Raw genomic sequence first — 7,962 nt, 5'->3', positions numbered from 1 at the left:
TCTTTTATTTGAAGATAAGAGATATTTTTCAAATTATCCTTAACATTTTAATTAAAAAAAAAACTAGATTAGTTTTGCTTATATAATTAAATAATAACTCAGCATATTTCAATTGCACTAATTGCTAGATTTCTGCAGCATAAAATAATTATCTTGCAAAGAATTGCGCCCTTTAAGTTACTGCATATTTTAAACTGCATCAACTGTAACAACACGCGGTCCGAATATGTGAAAATGTCTCCACAGTGGGGAAAAACGAAACGGATAGATTATATTCGTTTTGAAAATGTCATAACGCCGCGCACAGCGGGACACGTAACCAAAAGGACCGCTTGTCATATCCCTCGCAAGATTTTCATATCCGAATGACCATTGTCCAGTTCACGTATCACGGGAGAAATAAAATTTAAATGCTTCCGCCTCGGTGCTCTCGGAATGAGATTTCAGAAATCCGTCCGGATACGGTCGACCATCATTTTGCCATGGACGAAGCTAATTCCCGTTGCCGAAACAAAAGGTGCCATCGTACAACAGCAATTTCTCCATATTTGCTGCGTAAATGTAATTTTATATATCATGTCGACTGGTGGGTGCGACACTGGTTCATAATTCTTTAAAGCACGTCGAGCGAGATTGCATTCTGATTTACTCAAGCAAATACGGGGGAGTTATACATGTGCAACAGTAATAAATTATAACTAGCGATTCCGCGAAACGCATGAGTATTCCAGTAATTTAACTTCGATGAATTTTGTACACTATAATAACTTTTTGTCGCTACTTTTATCGTGATACGTGATTTCATACTTGCGTAAAATTCTGCGATCTTTATTTACCTAATTGTCTCCTTTGTTATTTAATATGCTTTTATCATGTGGATAAAAATACTTTTTAATAATGTTTTATTACTTTATTTAGATATTATAATCCTTTCAAAAATTGATATTAGTTATATTACAAAATCATTTTTATCTTTGTTTATTTATCTACCTATTTAATTTACAAAGAAATTGTGTGTTGCTATTATACAACGTTTAAATAAATGTTTTTATAATAAATTTATTTTATAGATATTTTATACTTTTATAGATATTTCAACGCGTTAATTTCCGAAATTTCACTCATGCTTGCACAAATCTGTAACAAAGTATTCTGATAGAACATTTTGACAATTACATAACAACTACGTTATATACACCCTAGTTTCCGGATTGTCGCAGGTGGCATAAAGTGACACTTTCGACTAGTTTTACAATAATTTTTTTTCCTTTTTTTATACATATTTATACCAGCAAGAAAAAAAGTACTGTAAAAATTTTTATTATATGCTTGAGAAAATCGATTTTTCAAAGTTTTTTGGAGATGTATTCGAAACGTTTCGTCGTCGTTGTTCTTGAGCAAGGATATAAGACTGTTCGTCCGTATCCATAAAATTCAAGATAACTGATGGGATGTGATCGGAATATACGAGCCAGCGCTCATCATAGAACCCAACGAGACGAAGCGCACACGATTCTGAACTAAAGGATTGGCGACGGCAAAGTGTTACGGGACGAAGAGTGCGAAGGGGACGCAGCTGCAGAATGAGAGGGAGCCATATGTAGAGAGCAGGAACGGTCGCTGGAGGGAAAAAGATAAAAAGTAAAGCGGAAGGAAACAGATACCAGATGAAGCGAAAGAAAGAGCAAGACAAAAGAGCGGAAATTCGGAGGACGCGGAAAGACTAACGATTTTGCGATTCACACACGGGCCAATTTCCAGAAGAAAATATCTCCAAGCCGCTGTGATACAAACGACAATCTTTCACAATTTAGATGTTTGTAACATTTCGATTAAAAAAAATCGACAACTTCAAAGAACATCACTAATATTAAAGTCGGGTCTTTTTGAGTCTATATATGGGTAGATTATTGGCAAAAAAGTCGTTATAAAACTTAAAATTTTTATTGTAAAAACGAAAACACTTGTATAATTTTTCTTATTTAGGTTATCAGTAAGATAAAAAATACAAGATAAATCGGCCAAGAAATGAGCAAAGGTAAAAAGTGACATAAAATCACGGAAATCTTGTATTTTTGATTATTCAAACACGAGCTTGACACTACAATTCAAATTTATCAGTAAGATCTTTTTTCTAATAAAGAAAACTTTATTGTTTTAATTAACAAAATGTATATATGTGTATATAACAGGGCATGAGAAATGCATAAAATAATTTCTCTTTATTAAAATACATTTAACTAGTTTTGCAGATGGAGAAGGGATTTAGCTGATTTTTTACTTGAGGTGTCTCCCATTTTTATTTTTATTTGACTAAATTATTGAACAATTATACAGAATTTTTACAATTTGAAAGCATTTTTATTGCCGTATTAATATAAAAAAGATTACATATTATATTGCGAAACACCAGATTCAGTTATTTGTTGAAAAAATACCATATTTTCCACTTTTGTATTTATGTATGTCAAATTTAAATAAAAATAAAGTACTAAAAAAATTGGTAAAATAAGCATCGCAAAAAAATAATAAATAAAAAAAACTATTTTTTGCAACAGTACAGAGGGACTTGACTTTTTTTACAACTTGACCTACTTTTGTTCTTTGATTTTATATAGTTTGTGCTTGATTTATTTTTTGCAAATTAAAAAAAATTAATTTAATTCGTAATTATTGGAGTAAGAAATTTAGGAGCTCCAATATCTAATTTTTTTATATTTTTGACTATAGCTGCTTTTGCATATAGGTATCAATTACTCATGTATAAAATTTATTGCACGTATATAAAGTCGTGTAATATATATTATAATATTACCAAGTATAATATTTTATTTGTGTTTTCTCACTTCTAGTCACAACCACGTTAATAATGTTCCTCTCAGGGAAACCCTTAAAGTCGATGGCAAAGCCACGCAAACAATGTTGGGACAGACAGACTCTTCCTATTCATTCACCGCCCGTCTCATCTATTCATTTCCTCCTTACAGAGTGGAACTTCGGGGAAGTGACGTCGGATTCCGAATCGGCGAGCTTTGATGTCTGGGAATTTGCGCTCGATCGGCCGGAGCGTACGACGAGAGTTCAAACTTATACCGAGAGTGAGGAACGATACGCCTCATATAATTCGATAATCCAATGACAGCCGCTCGAGAACACACCGCACGAGAACAGCCATTATCGGCCACTTAAAATCTTGGGAAATATTAAACACCCACGATACGGATCCATTAATCGCTTGGCGATTATTGCGAAGTATAAGTGGATTACGATCTCCCGCAGAAATAATGTGAACTATACCTAAATTAAGTTTACCTATGCTATACATATCTAAACTATGTTATAAGTTTTGTAGTTTTAATTTTTAATTTTCAATTACAAATTAAAACTATTTTGTTAAACAACAATAAGTGATATGGCAAATAAATTATTTTTCAATTAATGTGAATATATGTTAAAATGATTACTTATTTACATAAGTATAAAATTATATAAACAGAGAACTAGCTAGGATAAAATATTAGCTTTAAAATTTAATTAATTTGAAGAAAAGTTTAAATCTATATTATTTAAAAATAGTGTTTAGATGCTTTATAGATAGTATCGTTTTTGTCAGCTTTCTTATTTAAAATATCTAAAATTTTATTTTTGTTACTTAAATCTACAATATATACTATGTAGTTTTATCAAGTGACACAAAGTTTTGAAAGAGGATATATACATATATACAATCTCGTTTAAAATTCATAGATTGATTTAAGCTGATAATTAGTACAAAATCTATTGAAACCCTTATAATTTAAAGTACGTAAATAAATTGTAGAATATTATTGTATCGATCTATGTATGTACATATATATTTTTCATTTCACCTCGACGTTTATATAAGATATTAACCAACATCGCCAAGACTATCGATAGAAAAATAACAAATATTCCCTCCGAGTATCGAGTCATTTGAAGACTCAAGCAAAGTGGAGCAAATCAAAAGAAAGTTTCAACGATTATGTACGCGAAGGTAAGAAATTAGCTCGATTACTAAACCTACTCCTTTCGCGGGGGTGGCTTGTCGAAGTTAGGAGGGCAATTATTTACCATCATCCCCGAGCGGCGGGGCACGGGATCGATCCTACGAAATTTCCGCGATCGGAGAACAGCTGTGGCACACTGGGAATCCGGAGACACGAAGTGGAACCGTCGAACCTGACTGACGGTTGCCCGGCGATTTGTAACGAGCCAGGCCATGTGCACGCCACGACGTGAGACGGCGGATCCGCACGTCGGACCTGCAGACAAATTACTTTGTTTTGACGGCCAGGAACCGCAGCCCTCGGGCCAGTCGACATCAATATCGACGACTGGACCGGCTAGCCATTCCTCCCGGTACGGCACATACACGCGTCCGTTTTGCCGCGTCTGTGAGACGAGAAACTGCGAAGTTCATGAAATCACCGAGTGGAATATCGGAATAATCTTTTCCCGTCGAGAAGCTTTCTCCTGTTATAGGTCAATTTAACGAGACGTTGCAAAAGTCATCAAATCGAAGAGGACTTATTTTGTATGCAAAACACATTGTTACATAATATTCTTACAAAATAAAATACTTTCAATTTTAGCTTTCTTTATAGAAATCGTTAATAATATTTAAAAATAAATAATAAAATAGAATACATATATGTGTGAATAAATGTATGCATATATAGATAAAGAAAAAATATATATAATTTTGATGTTTAAATTAAATTTTGTGTAATAAGTCTTTTGGCTTTCAAAAGAGAAATTATTTTTATTTTTAAACTAAATAAAAAAAAAGAAATGACAATTCCATCGAAACTTATTATAAAATATAAAGTAAGTTTTTTAAATAAATTACTAAATAAATTATTTTATTTGCTAACTTTCTTAGAATATTTGTAGAGTATAGAGAATTTAGATAGGCAAATAATCAAGCGGAGGAATAAATTAAAACTAATGGATAAAAGTATTTTAGAAACTGACTTAATTACACGTTTTCTATTTTGCATTTTTATCTATATTGAGAACTAGGTGGAAAAAAGAGATTCATGTTCTGAAAAAGAGAAAATTGCTAACTGTCTGTGAAGCACTTCTTGCAAAAATTGGCGAACAATGCGTACGAGCGATCGGCATTTTGCCCTAAAGTTTAATCGCCGCACGACAATACTGTTGCAATAATTCGTGCGATACGCAGGTGCAGTAACGTGCACGCACATCCCTCGTATTTCACGCCCCTTTGGTTTCCGCCAGACACAGGCCACCGACTATACTCCACACGATGCAGCACGGAGTCTATTCGCATTATGTTCGCGTATCCTCGGACGCGAAATTAACAGTAGCGAGAAACGGGAGTACTGTTGGTATTAGAGATGTACTGCAAAAATCGATCAACTTTATCAATATCAATTAATATAAGATTATTTATTGATATATCAGCTAACACTTTTTGCTTACAATTAATACTTAACTATTTATATTTTGCAAGAAGGAGGAAATGTATATACACATGTGTGTAATCGATCAAATTATATGTAATATATATGTATGTATATACATAATATAAATATAAGGGCAGAATAGATAAAGGTTTAAATAGAAGAAGAGAGAGAGAGAGAGAGAGAGAGAGAGAGAAATCGAAAGTTGACTAAATCATTAATTCAAAAATATTATTAGGTACCAAGATCTGTTTTGATCAAATAGGTTTATTTCGATTGTTATTTCACATATCAATCGATTTTACATTAAATTTATTTTATTATTATTGAAGTAGATAATACTCAATTTATTAAAATTACATTTTATTACGTGTAATAAATTTATCTGCCCACTAATAAATTGTACAAAGCTATTCAATATATATAACGGTATTAATGGCATTTTTCTACAAAAATTTAATTAAATAGCCTTAAAATGCATAAAAAATTGAAAAAATGGTTATTTAAAATAAAAACACAGCTACGGAAACACATATTATTGCGATTATCATTAAATTTGTTGTTAAAAATTAGATTATATATCATATAAATATCATTAACAACTGTTCACTAAACGAAAAGGAATACGTTTGAATAAGAAGCACATTAAGCATTTCTATTCTGTTCGAATATCTGTACTGGATCGTTATCTCTAGTTACGTATACGGCGTGTACTGCTTTGTTTGCCGGAACGGATATTTGCTCGACGTGTCCAAAGCGGGGAAGTTCGAATTGCATTGGTCAAGACTACCGTGAGACTCCGCTTCGCGACGTTCAGATGGCAAACAGCATAAACACAAGGGCTAGAGGCGAGCAATCGCCCATTTCGGTTAACAAGCTTGAAACTATCAATTATAAACGATTGCAATATACCCAGACAAAGCAAATTTCTTTAGATTACAAATGTTAAAAAGATTCTAAATTCTTTGGAGTAAAAGTTGTATTTTCTACACTCAGATACACATCTACACGTTATACATACAAAAGATATTATAAAAATAAGGGTAAATTCATAAATAGAAATTTAAAAAAATTAGCCTTTTACATTCTTCAGCTTTGCGTAAAGTACATAAATATATAGTAACAATATATTTTTTGTTTAATTTTAAGAATAAAACATCTCTAAAATAGTAAAAATGTTTACAACGTAAAAAGATTACATAATTAATTAAATTATATTAGTAAATAATATTTATTAAGAAAAAGAAAATCTTTTTTTATAAAATATTTTCTTATGTACTTTTCTTCTTATATAGCTACATACACTTAAGAAAGTTATCCTTTTTTAGCAAATATTTTAAAAAAGATGTTTTATTGTTTTAAACATATATGCATTTATTTTATTGTAAAATATTTTTCTGCGAAATAAAATTTTTGTGATAGTTTTTCACAGAAATAAAGCTTGCACGAAATTTAAAATGCCATACATTTTGTTTTATATATATAGATAAATTAATTAGTAACTAATCGGCTATGCATTACGAAAAAGTGTTCTATGCCTAATAGTTATTGTTAATCACTTTTTATTTCTAAAGCCTCATAAGTTGCTTTATTTAAGAAAACAAAAATTGTTAAAACATAAAGTTTTATTAATAAATTTACAAATAAGATAAAGATATAATTTTATAAGATTTATTATTGTGATATAGATCTCATTGTATAGAGTGGATATATAAAGTCGATAACAATGCGCTTTAAGTAAAATTGAACAATCTGTGTTAATAAAACATATTAATTTTGTACGTAATATTTAATGTTATAAGATACGATGAAAGCGTGACAATCTGGTTATATTTCGTGTCAAGGTATTGGTTGAATATATTTTATATCAAGTCGCATACATCATTCTAAAAGAGAGAACCTTTAATATAATGGAGGCCAGAGAAGAATGAAAGGGTTGTCAGGAAGGCATCGGAGTCGAGGCGTGTCGCTCCTTTTTTTATCGATAATTTATCAGCGTTCCGCGGTGTAGCTTTCGTTAATAAATCTCCCCCTACGTGGAATCTGACTCTCCTTGAGTTTGACAGTGCCGGATACATATAGTCGACGGCGATACGGTGGAAGATTATTACGGTATCCTGCTGCAACCATGATAGCCATATTTTTCTTCCTCCGTTGCCCTCGCGCTTCTGATCATCGTCGTTCGGTGCTCTCCTCGAATACATCGGTACCGCAAAACGTTTAGTACCTGTCCCGTTAATAATATTTGCCTTCCCCCTCAACCCTTCCCAATCCTTCCCTCGAGACCATCCTGACCTGCTTCACGAAAGTTTGTGGCGCAACTGGCGCATAACTGGTCGCTCGGGTGACTTCTACAGGCTGATCCGAAATTACTTATCCGACGAAGTCCATACATAAAGATTCTTTGATCGAGTTTTTCTTTTGTTAGAGGAAATTTAATTGGATATTATTCTCTTATTTTTCAAAACTACATATATATATATATATATATATATATATATATATACAGAGTGTT

Source organism: Wasmannia auropunctata, unplaced genomic scaffold (assembly GCF_000956235.1).
Source record: "Wasmannia auropunctata unplaced genomic scaffold, wasmannia.A_1.0 LD336042.1, whole genome shotgun sequence".
In the NCBI taxonomy this organism is placed as follows: domain Eukaryota; kingdom Metazoa; phylum Arthropoda; class Insecta; order Hymenoptera; family Formicidae; genus Wasmannia; species Wasmannia auropunctata.
This window is presented reverse-complemented; position numbering follows the sequence as displayed.